Source organism: Loxodonta africana, chromosome 2 (genome assembly GCF_030014295.1).
Source record: "Loxodonta africana isolate mLoxAfr1 chromosome 2, mLoxAfr1.hap2, whole genome shotgun sequence".
NCBI lineage: Eukaryota > Metazoa > Chordata > Mammalia > Proboscidea > Elephantidae > Loxodonta > Loxodonta africana.
The window spans coordinates 200165384-200178390 of NC_087343.1; the positions used below are offsets into that span (position 1 = coordinate 200165384).

The 13007-nt window shown below is 39.7% G+C and overlaps 1 protein-coding gene across 2 annotated transcripts in view; it reads left to right on the top strand.

Moving 5' to 3' along the window:
* The first annotated feature begins 12712 nt into the window (after positions 1-12712).
* The window catches only part of LOC100673631 (zinc finger protein 454), a 67121-nt gene continuing 66826 nt past the window's right edge, over positions 12713-13007 (top strand). For both annotated transcript variants that reach the window (XM_064279251.1, XM_064279253.1), the window contains exon 1: positions 12713-12769. The gene's annotated coding sequence lies outside the window, so the exon portion shown is untranslated. The remainder of the gene's footprint in view (positions 12770-13007) is intronic.

A 13007-nucleotide genomic window follows, 5' to 3' on the forward strand; every position in this document is an offset into this window, starting at 1 on the left:
TTACCTTTTTTCAGGTAAAGAAATTACAGCTCATGTGAAAGACAGCTTAGCTCCTAAGTGGTTGAGGTAGAATCTCAAGTTTATCAGACCTCAAAGCTGATGCTCTTTCCACTATTCATTATGCCTCTATGTTCAAAAAGAAGTGTTGACCCTACGTGTCAGAACCAAGTCGACAGAACCTAACTACAACAAAAACAATGGTAATTCTATTTTTAGTTTTCTGAGGCACTGCCACACAATGGCTGTACCATTCTGCACTCCTACCAGCAGTGGATAAGAATTCCAATTTTCCCACATCCTCACCAATATTCATCATTTTCTTTCTTTTTTTTAATGTTAGCCATCCTAAAAGGAGTGAGATAGTATCTCATTGTGATTTTGATTTGCATCTCTATGAAGACTAATGACATTAATCTTGTTTTCATGTGCTTAGCCGCCATATGAATGTCCTTTGGGTGAAATGTCTATTCAAGTCCTTTGCCCTTTTTATGATTGAATTGTCTTTTTGTTGTTGTTGAAGTTGTGTATAGATTTTGGTTATTAGATTCTTATTAGATACATGGTTTCCAAAGATATTCTCCCAGTTGGTAGCTTGTTGCTTTATTTTTTGATAAAGCCTTTTGATAAGAGTTTTTAACTTTTATGAGGTCCCATTTATTTATTTTGTCTTTTGCTGTTTGTGCTTTTGTTATTATATTAGATAATCCATTGTTAAAAGGCAGACCCTACAGCATTGCCCCTGCATTTTCTTTTAAGGATTTTGTTGCTTTACTTTTCACATTTAGCTCTTTAATCCATGTTGAATTTTTGTGTATGATGTGAGGCATGCATACTGTTTCATTTTTCTGCATGTGGAAATCCAATTTTTCCAACACCATTTATTGAAGAGTCTCTTTCCCCATGGAATGGACTCAGCACCCTTGTCAAAAATCAGTTGAGCGTAGATGAGTGGGTTTATTTCTGGCTTCTCGGTGCTGTTCCATTGGTCTGTGTGTCTGTTGTTATACCAGTACCGGCGTGTTTTGATTATTGTAGCTGTATAATGTGTTTTAAAATCTGGAAGTGTGAGTCCTCCCACTTTGTTCTTTTCTTTCAACATTGCATTAGCTATTCAGTGCCTCTTGCCATTCCATATAAAGTTGAGGATTGATTTTTCCATCTCTGTAAAGAAGGATATTGGAATTTTGATCAAGATTGTGTTGAATATATAAGATTGCTTTGGGTAGTATTGACATCTTAACAATATTAAGTCTTCCAATCTATGATTACAGAACATCTTTCCACTTATTTGAGTCTTCTAAAAGAAAAATATTTTAAAAGAAGGTAATCTGTTAGTCACTTGCCTGAGAATCAATTAAAGAATTAGCCAACCTCAGTACTGAAAATAAAAATCTAATATTCTTGACTCTAGGGACTGAACTAGAAAACTATATATAATTGACAAACAAATGAGTAACCAAGATGTATTTTAAAATACATCCAGAGCTTCCTTTTCTATCCCTGATGGAGTGACAAAGTCCAGAATTCACTTCTTGCGTTAAACAAGAAAAAAGACTACAGGAACACATGGTTTTCAGACACTAAACAACAGGCTGCACAGGACAGTGATCCAGAGGTGAAGAAACCAATGAGGTGAGTCCTACAAGAGCCCAGCTCAGTGCCTGCAGAGTGTCTAGGCCATAGAGCAGGGAGAGAGAATCCAAGCACTGCTTAGCCATGCCCATAAGTTTAGGAAACAGAGTTAAGGGAAGTGAGGTTCATTCAGGGCCAGGAAGAATTGTATACAGAAGCCAGAGTAGAAAGAAACCTGTGGGCTTGTAATAGGGTTATCAGAAGAATATTGCCTCATTAGGGGACCAAATTATCTGTATACTTATGCCTGTTCTGGTTCCACCTAATTGCTTATTCTAGGTATTTCATATAAGTGAAATCACACAATATTTTTCCTTTTGTAATTGACTTATTTCACACAGAATAACGTTTTCAAGGTTTATCCATATTCTAGCATGTACCAGGACTTCATTTCTCTTTATGACTGAATAATATTCCATTGTATGTATGTTCTACATTTTATTCATTCATTCATTCATAGATATTTAGGTTGTTTCCACCTTTTAACTATCGTGGGTAGTGCTGCAGTGAACACTGATATACATGTATCCCTTTGTATTGTTGCTTTCCAGTCTTTTGGGAGTGTAGTTGCTATGCTGTATGTTTAATTTTTTGAGGAACTGCCAGACTTTTCTGCAGCAGCTGTACCATTTTGCATGCCTATCAGCAATGGACAAGGATTTCGATTTTTCCACATCCATGCCAACATTTGTGATTTTCATGGATGAGAGCAAACATTTCAGAATGGGCCAGGAGGGGTGGCCCTGCCAAAATACAATAAAATACCCAATATGTTATCCGATATGCTCGATGGTAGTCAGAGGAGTTTTAATGTTCCATCTGAAAACTGAATTATAAATTATTAATAGAACAAAGTTAGTGATTAAGGCCAGAAGAAAAAAAGGTTATATGAACAGAAATATAATAATCATAGTACAATTTGTAACTTACTTGAAAATAATATTTATAAAAGTTATAAAAAGTACACAATAAATATATATTTATTCAATAACTTTAATATAACTATTCTGGGAGGGTGGTGCAAGGGGAAGTGTGTGTGTGTATCAGGTTGTTGGTGTGGGAGACCTAAATCTTCTTCAACCAAAATAGGAATTCAGTAATGTCTAAAATTAACAAGTCAAGAAAGAGCACATTGTGTCAGTTTCCACAGGATGTCTAAGAGTGTTTCACAGTGCTGCTATGGGAATGGAGCTTCGGTAAGGATCCTCACAGCTGGGTCAGATGGGAAGTGACATATCCAACATTCTGAGAAGTTGAATTTATATTATCACAGTTTTACTAATGATAAAAGTGAGGTTTAGAAAGGTCCTTTTTTTCTCTCCTTAATTTTTACTGCTAAACTCCTACTAGCTCTTTTTAACTGTGAATTCTTCCCCAAGGAAATGTCCGTTCCTCCTACGTGCTTCTTTTATTGCAATACGTCCTGTATTTGATTTTGTTTATCGATGCAGATGACTTCATAGCTAGATTGTAAGCTCCTCAGCAGAAAGGCCTATCTTGTTCATCTAACTTTTCTGGTCTAGTATAGACCAGCAAAGCACACATTGCTTACTGAAGGTTCTGAAGAGGCTATCTACTTCTGTAGTTCACTAATAACAAATTTGAGACCTCAAGAGTAGATAATGCAGTGAGTTTATGTAGAGTTGGGGTTAAAACCCTGACTTTCTGACTCTCCAGTCAGTGCCGCGTCATGTTTTCTCTTCTCTACTTCTTGGCCATACCTATTCTCCACTCTTCTCCCTGGTTGAGCCTTCTGTTCTCGGTAGTAGTCCAGCCATAGTCCTTTGACACCGTCCAGGGTATTTCCTCCTTACAAATTAATCATGATGTCCCAATATCAAATTGGCTCCACCCCCCTGTAACCTTTTGAAACCCTCTTGCCATTGTAGTGCTTAAGAAGGATGCTCTGATAGGTCTAAGATAAAAGGACGAAACTCCTAGGCTAGATGCTAATAGAAGGAGCAACTTGGCTAGAACATTCTATTTTCTGAAGGAGTACTCTCGTCTGTTTCATACTGTTTTATGCTGTTCTTCACATGGTTTGTATAATGAAGAAATCAGAAGTGTCCTTATACAATCTCAAGGTTCAGAGTGAGTACAGAAATACAAAACAAATTGGGTGGAAGTCTCTGCTCTGCTTTAAGGTGGTGGGAAGATGTGCTTCCTCCCAGATATCATTCTGTACTCTTCTACTGCCAGAATTGTCAGCCCTCAAGTCCAACATTAGGATGAGATAGGAGAAAGGACTCATGGACTGATTTGAATTTAGGTCTTAGGATAAAGACGAAAAATCAATCATCTTGGCTTATACATGGTTTAGCCCTGTTCATCAGCCCTGTTCAAAAGAGGAAATAAACGTTAGGGACCATATCCTTGGTTAGTAGTACAGGTTTAATTTGCCGCAAACCTACTGGAGACACTGAATCGTGAGTGTCTCACTGAGAATTCAGAATCCCAAATAAGTCTATATCAGATACACTAAAGTTATCTTAACTGTGTTTCCACTTCCTCACCTACAAATCCTGTTATCTTTTGGAGGACTGTGCTAGTAAAGAGATGCTGGCCATGTACATAAGGTACTCTTAGCTACAGCATCCAACTACATCTCCAGAGTTGAGTCCAATTCTCTTTCAGATTCACAAACTGGCTTTCTAAAGGCATATGAAGATGTACATACTATTGATGGCAGACTCATGCTAATTAAGAGTCTTACATAACTATGAGAGGAATTACTGGCTCACAGGGATGTAAATGTTTGAGTAGCTACAGCTGAATGGTTTTCCAAAGTAGTTGTATGGACTTACCCTCCATTCAGCTACTCCATATCCTCACCTACACTTGATTTTGTCAGTCTTTCAATGTTTTGCCACTCTGGTGGCAAATGGAGTGGTATTGTGTTGTGGTTTAAATTTTTGTTTTCCTGATAATCAAGTTTATCAGGCATGTGGATATCTTCCTATTCAACTTATTTGTCCATTTCAAAATTGGATTTTCTGTCTATTTCATATTTTTTTTAGGAGTTCTTTATATATTCTTGATGTGTGCAAGTGTATTTTCCCATTCTGTGTCTTGAATAATTTTTATAGATGGTGGTTTAATATGGGCCAGTTTATCAAGCTTTTCCTTTATGCTTTTTGTGAGTTAAAAAAAAAAAAGAACTTATCCTGAAGTTATAAGGATACTCTCCTATGACATCTTCTAAAAATGCACAATTTGACATAATAGACATTAGCCACATGTAGCTATTTAAATTTAAATGAATTAAAATGAAATTCATTTAAAAGTTCTTAGTTGCACTAGCTACATTTCAACTGCTCAACAGCCACATGTGGCTAATGACTACTGTATTGGGCAGTGCAGATATAGAGCATGTCCATTATTGCAGAAAGTTCTATTGGACAGCATTGATCTTTAATATGTGTTATTTTACCATTCACATTGAGATCTACAGTCCGTATTGTCAAATGAAATCAGTTGTTCCCCCACCAGATAAAATTTATTTACATATTCATAGGCAATAATCCACCGCACGTCTGTCAGTTTGTCCCACTGTGGTTGCTTGTGTGTTGCTGTGATGCTGCGATATTTGCCACCAGTATTTCAAATACCAGCAGGGTCACTCTTGGTGGACAGGTTCAAGTTGAAGCTGCAGAACATTAGAACAAGTCCATGAGAGCCAAAGTACTACCCTGAGGATATCCCACCTAAATTTAGAGGCCATCTCAGGAATAGATTTGACACATTGAGCGCTAAATACCAAAGACAAGATGAGTTGTGGAATGACATCAAGAACATCATATGTGAAGAAAGCAAGAGGTCATTAAAAATCAGGCATCATTTCTGACTGGGGGGGTGAAGAAGTGCTTCAAAAAGGAAAGATTGTTATGTTCGTAACACACTCTTGAATTAGTTAAAAAAATATCAGAATATTTGATTGTGCTATGATTTAATAAACAATTTGCAAATTCCGGCAGCGCCTCTCCCTGTAAGAAGAAAAAGGCTCCCAGGGACTGGAGATTTTACAGAGGATTAAATACAAAGTTTTTTTGCTTAATGAATACATGTTTCCATAATGACAAAGTACTTAGCAGTTATTGATTTAGCATTTAAAAAATAATCCTGGAAAATCTATCGATTTACTTATTTGTGGCTATAAGACCGCTCAAAGTTCATTTTAAGGGAGTACACAGTCTTTTTCTTTAAAACATGAGGTAATAGGTTTGTTACTGACTACATTCTTTAAACTGACAAAAACAAGTGAACAAGCTGTAAAGTAGATTAGCAGTGTTTGGTGAAAAACAAGTTAACAAAGCTACAGGCAACATTAAGATAGTTTTGCAGTTTTCAGTCAGGTTTTTTTTAGGCTTGGGTAAGAGAACCCCCTTGAAATCAAAGGAAGATGTCTATATTTTTAATTTTATTTCACAGTTACAAGCTTATATAACTCAGCTGAGCTGAGTCTATTGTCCATAATTACATATTTCCATGGTAAAGGGAATTAAAAGATTACTTGTAGATTTACAGGATTCCATGCAACATTTCTTGAAAAACAAGTTAAATAATAAAACCCATTGCCATTGAGTTGATTCTGACTCATAGTGACCCCATAGGACAGAGTAGAACTGCTCTATGGGGTTCCCAAGGAGTACATGGTGGATTTGAACTGCTGACATTTTGTTTAGCACCTGTAGCTCATAACCACTACACTACCAGGATTTCCAAATGTCTTGGTCATCTAGTGCTGCTATAACAGAAATACCACAAGTGGATGGCTTTAACAAAGAGAAGTTTATTCTCTCACAGTCCAGTAGGCTGTAAGTCCAAATTCAGGGTGTTGGCTCCAGGGGAAAGCTTTCTCTCTTTGTTGCCTCTGGAGGAAGGTCCTTGTCCTCAATCCTCCCTTGGTCAAGGAGCTTCTCAGGCACAGGGACCCCAGGTCCAAAGGATGTGCTCTGCTCCTGGTGCTGCTTTCTTGGCAGTATGAGGTCCCCAACTCTCTGCTTGCTTTCCTTTCCTTTTATCTCTTGAGAGATAAAAGGCGGTACAGGCCACACCCCAGGGAAACTCCCCTTTCAGGGAGGTGACCTGAGTAAGAGTGGTGTTACAATCCCACCCTAATCCTCTTTAGCATAAAATTAAAATCACAAAATGGAGGACAACCACACAATACTGGGAATCATGGCCTAACCAATTCTACACATATTTTGGGAGAACACAATTCAATCCATGACACCAAATAATCAAAGATCAATCTTAAAGCCTACCTTCTCATCTAACCTTTGAAGTTCGTGTGGTCATGTTGACCACACATAGATAATTCTTCAAAAAAGCCCAATGCTCAAGGTAAACATTCTATACTAATTAAACTTTTGTTTGGTTAAGGTGGCTCAGTGTTTAAGATCTCTACTGATAACTGAAAGGTCAGCTCTTTGAACCCCCTAGCCATTCCAGGGAGAAAGATGGGCAGTCTGCTTCTGTAAAGATCACAGCTTTGGAAACCCAATGGGGCAGTTCTACTCTGATCTATAGGGTCGCTATAGGCTTGATATGAGTTGGAATCAACTACACGACAACAGGTATCATGTGGCTAGGTCTGTCTCTTACTTTCCTCTCCTCACTCCCCTTCTCCAGAGACTAAATCTCCAGGTTTCTGCCAAGGTAGGGGAGCGGAAGTTGCCCTGTGTCTTAGTTACCTAGTGTGCCATAACAAAAAACACCACAAGTGGGTGGCTTTGAAGAACAGAAATTTGTTTTCTCCAGTTCTGGAGGCTAGAAATCTGAATTCAGGGTTTTGGGTTGAGTCTAGAGGAAGGGCTTTCTTTGTCTCATTCAGCTTCTAGTAGCTGTCCACAATCCTTGGCTTTTCTGAGCTTGTAGATTCATAAGCTTTCATCTTCCAGTGACACCCCCACTACACCTCCATGTGTGTCTGTGTCTGTTCTGCTGTTTTTATAAGATACCACCCAGAAGGGATTAGGTTTAGGGCCCACCCTACTGTGATGTGACCTCATTAACATAAAAGAAAACCCCTATTTCCAAGCAGGGTCATATTTACAAATACAGGGGATAGTACTTCAACATAACTTCTGGGAGGACACAATTTAATCCATAGTACCCAGTATGTTGATTGGGAAAGGAGATCTAAAGATCTATCTCAAAAAATTTTTCACCATGTCCTCTTTATCTTCTTTATTTTAGTCCAAACCTTCCACCTTCAATTCCAGTTCTAGAAGTACCTGGTTTTGCTATTCCTGTACTTTTTGAGGTTTCTGAGAATAAAGTCAGGTTGGCTCTCTACTTTTCTTACAGCTGGCTGGGGATTTGGCATTTTCCATGTTTGCCAAGCAAGTAACATCCATCTACTTCCCAAGCCTAATGTTTTATTGCTGGTGTGCTCTTACCTGTTTTCCTGACCTTTTAACATCTTTTCAAATAATCCCTTAAATTTGGCTTTAGTTGGTATTGGGAGGTGTAAGAATGGTGGGTGTGGCAGCAGCATCTTACCTTTTCTAACTTCACAACTGGGTAGGAGAATCAAGATTACAACCGAAGGCTGATTCCCATCAGCCACGCCTTCACCCTCCAACTTTTTTTTACCAATTCTGACACCAACCATCCCTACCATGGTACTCTCTACCTATCTGCTGAGTTAGATAATTCATTGCAGTGGCCACACAGAACTCACAGACAATACTCGCAGTTACAAGTTTTATCAGGGAAGTAATCAGTTACATTTCAGGTTCAGGAACGCTCTGGAAACAGTTCTTGGATCAGGACAGCCTCTTCTCTCCATGCCCGCAGGCACACCTCTTTCTGGCCCCTCAGCATTTGCCCTGCTCAGGCAGATATTACAAAGCAGTTTTAGCTCTCTCAATAAGTGCTCCAGAGTACCGCACCCTGCCAATAAGCCTCAGGCACCTAAGGAACTCAGTTTTCTTGCTCCGTGGTCCAGGAAGCCCACCGTGCTGTCTCCTGCAGGTCTCCTGCCTCTGCTGCCACTGTTTTTCTACTGCTGCTTCTCCCCATCTTCAGTGTTAAAGCTGTTTCTCTCTCGGTCTCCTGGTTCCAGGACCTTCTCGGTGCAGGAATCCCAGGTCCAAAGGACATGCTCCACTTCTGGCTCTTCTTTCTTGGAGATGGTGAGATCCTCCCTTCCCGCCTCTGGGATGGCTCATTTTAAGGCTACCAGGATGGCAAAACTGACCAATTCTCTCTTTAGAGTGCCTTACACCTTATTTGTATGGTCCTAGCCCCACAAGGGTGCCATGCACCTTATTTATATATTAGCAAGCTATCCAATACCCTTCATGGACCTTGAGCCCCTCATTTGCATAGTCCTACCACATCACTTGGTAGGAGTTATAAAGACTATGGCTAGAAAAACCATATTAGGTAAATTCCCTGCATCACAGGAGGTAACAAAATTAGATATATGTCCAACCTAACCTGCTTTCTTTTTTTCTCTGCTGTGTGCTTCAAAGGCTCCACATTGTCCTCTAAAATTTCCTTTACTTAAATTTAAAAAACAAAACAAAAAGCCTTTCTAGTCTTCTAACCTTTTAGAATAATTCTAACTTAATTCCATTGCTGTCAAAGAATGTGGTCTATATGATACCCATTCTTTGAAATGTGTTGAGCCTGCTTGCAGCCTAGCATGAGGTCATTTTTGTAAATGCATGCTTAGAAAATGTTTTATCCAGTTTTGGAATGCAGCATTCTATATATCTGATCGTTAGATCAGACTTAATTTTACTCCTCAATTAATATGTATCTTTAATGACTTTTTGGTCAGCTTTTCTATCAATTACTGAGACAGGTTAAAAATAACTCTCTCTATTGGTGGATTTTCTGGTGTTCTTTTGTAGTTCTGTCAATTTTTGCTTTATCTATACTGAGGTTATGTTACTACTAGATGTTACTAGGTACATAAAATTTTTAAGGAACAGTTTGTGTTCCTGATGACTTAACCCTTTTATCATTATGCAATGACCTCTACCTCTAGCAATACTTTTTGCATTAATGTTTATGTTGTTTGATCTAAATATAGCTACTTTTTTATGGTTCACATTTTTGTAGTCTTTTTCCAACTTTTCTGTATCTTTATCCTTATATTTTATATATGTTTCATAAGCAGCATGTAGCTAGATTTTTAGAAATCTGCTCTGACAGATTTTGCCTTTAATTGGAAAGTTCAGTCCATGTACATATCTAGGGATTACTGACAGATTTGGATTTTTTGCTACCACCTTCATATGTACTTTGTTTGTCTCAGTTTTTCTGTCTCTGTTTCTTTTATCCCTTCTCTCCCTCCCACAACTCCACAGTGTGCCTAGTTGTTGGAAATTACACTGTATTGAGGAGTTTTATCAAGGGCCATTTCTCTGTCTACTGGAACATTGTGATGAATACAGACATATCTCGTTTTATTGCACTTTGATTTATTACACTTCACAAATATTGTGTTTTTTACAAATTGAAGGTTTGTGGCAACCCCACATTGAACAAGTCTATTGCTGCCATTTTTCCGACACCATGTGCTCACTTCATGTCTCTGTCACATCTTGGTAATTCTCACAATATTTCGAGCTTTTTCATTATTATTATATCTGTTACGGTGATCTGTGATCAGTGATCATTGATCTTATTATTATTATTATTGTTTTGGGGGGCCACAAACCATGCCCATATAAGATGATGAACTTAATTGATAAATGTTTTATATGTTCTGACTGCTCCGTTAACCAACTGTTCTCCCTCTTTCTCCCTCTCCTCGGGTTCCCCCAATTCCTGAGACATGACAATATTGAAATTAGGCCATTTAATAACCTATAACAGCCTCTAAGTGTTCAAGTAAAAGGAAGAGTTGCATGTCTCTCACTTTAAATCAAAAGCTAGAAATGATTAAGCTTAGTGAGGAAGGCATTTCAAAAGGTGAGATAAGCCAAAAGCTAGGCCTCTTGCACCAAATAATTAACAAAGTTGTGAATGCAAAACATAAAAGTGCAAGGTGAGGCAGCAAGTGCTCATGTAGAAGCTACAGCAAGTTATCCACAGGATTTCACTGAGATAATGGATGAAGGTGGTTACACTGAACAACAGAGTTTTTTTTTTTTTCAGTGTAGATAGAACAGCCTTATATTGGAGGAAGATGCCGCCTAGGACTTTTCATAGCTAGACAGGAGGAGTCGATGCCTGGCTTCAAAACTTCAAAGAACAGACTGACTTTCTTGTTAGGGGCTAATGCAACTGGTCATTTTAAGTTGAAGCCAATGCTCATTTACCATTCCAAAAATCCCAGGGCCCTTAAGAATTATGCTAAATCCACTCTGCCTGTGCTCTATAAATGGAACAACAAAACCTGGATGACAGCACATCGGTTTAACATGGTTTACCGAATATGGATCAAGGAGTAATTTCAACTTTCAAGTCTTACTAAAAAAAAACTACTTAAGTAAATTTTGTAAGGTTATAGCTGCCTGTATATAGTGATGCCTCTGATGGATCTGGGCAAAGTAAATTGAAAAGCTTCTGGGAAGGATTCACGGTTCTAGATGTCATTACAAACATTCGTGATTCGTGGTAGGAGGTCAAAATATCAACATTTACGGGGGTTTGGAAGAAGTTGATTCCAACCCTCATGGATGACTTTGAGGGATTCAAGACTTCAGTGGAAGAAGTAACTGCAAATGTAGTAGAAATAGCAAGAGAACTTCAAGTGCAGCCTCAGCTGGTTCTCATAGACAGATGAACAAAGTGGTTTCTTGAGACGAAACCTACTCCTGGTGAAGATGCCATGAACAAACGATTTAGAATATTACATAAGCTTACTTGATAAAGCAGCTGTAGCGTTTGATAGGACTGATTCCAATTTTGAGAGAAGTTTTACCGTGGGTAAAATGCTATCAAATAGCATCGCGTGCTACAGAGAAATCGTGCATGAAAGAAAGAGTCAATCAATGCAGCAAACTTCATTGTATTATTTTAAGAAATTGCTGCAGCCACCCCAACCTTCAGCAACTACCGCCCTGATCAGTCAGCAGCCATTGACATCATGGCAAGACCCTCCACCAGCAAAAAGATTACGACTTGCTGAAGGCTCAGATGATGGTTAGTATTTTCTAGCAATAAAGTATTTTTTAATTAAGGTATGTACTTTTTTTTAAGACATAATGCTATTGCACACTTAATAGACTACAGTGTAAACATAAATTTGATATGCACTGGGAAAAAACTCATGTGACTTGCTTTATTGCAACATTCACTTAATTGTGGTGTGTAGAACCGAACCCCCAATATCTCTGAGGTATGACTGTATGTTCACATAGTTTCTACTGTTAAAATGCCCTTATCGTTCTGGAGAAAACGATTTCATCCAAGGCAAAGCATTTGTCTTAATGCAATGACAGATTTTTACTTGGTTTCCTTGGTGCTATCTGGGTTACCTTGGATATGAATTATGAAGCTTTTCTTGTTTATCAGTGTTTTTAAATAGTTCAGACAGCAAGAGAAAGGCAGAAGAAACTAGCAATTATTTTCAGAAAACAAAATATTACGATCCAGGTGACCCGGATGTCATGCACGTCTCCAAAGTCCACCATGGCTGATCCAGCTGAAACTGACCACAGGCCACACATTCAATTGGTGGAAATTTTGTCCTCATTCTATACAGTGATAATCTTGAAGCACTTAGAACTGTGTGCCTGACACATAGACACTGAGCAAGTACAGTAATTACCACTCATTGAGTGTCCACTATGTATCCCCTACGATACTGCCGAATCTCCTCGATCACCTGACTTTACAAGTGGATTCTCCGGGCTCCCCTATTTCAGAGGAGACTGAAGCTTAACCAAAACTGTCTGGCTCCTTTCCTTTGCCTACTCATGGGGGAGCGGGGCACCGGCGAGCTCTAAAGAGGGGATTCTTTAGAGAAGCTGGGTAAACACGCAATCTCGTTTCGCACGTCTGGAAACCCACAACACTCATGGCTGACACCCCAGCATCCGCCACCCTGCAGCACTCCCGCGGCCCGGCGCCTGCACTTCCGGACGCCGGCGCCGCGCCCCGCAGCCTTGTGGGCAATGTAGTCTGTGCCCTCCGGGGTGGAGGGGCTGAGTTGACGCTCTCGCTGGTAGAGGTGAGTACGAGCCCGCCCCGGCAGGCGACGGAGAGGCGGGGCGGGGCCCGCGGCGCGGACGCGCTAGCCGCTGGCACTGAGTCCGGGTCTGGTGGGCACCGGGCAGAGGTCCGGGCAGGAGGAGACCGGGACACCTGGTCGAGGCCTCTGCAGCCTGAGGGTGGGGTCGGCCGCGGGTGGGCGGCCTTCTCCACTGCTGCGGAGCCCGGAACCACTGAGTCCCAGGTGCACCCCTCCT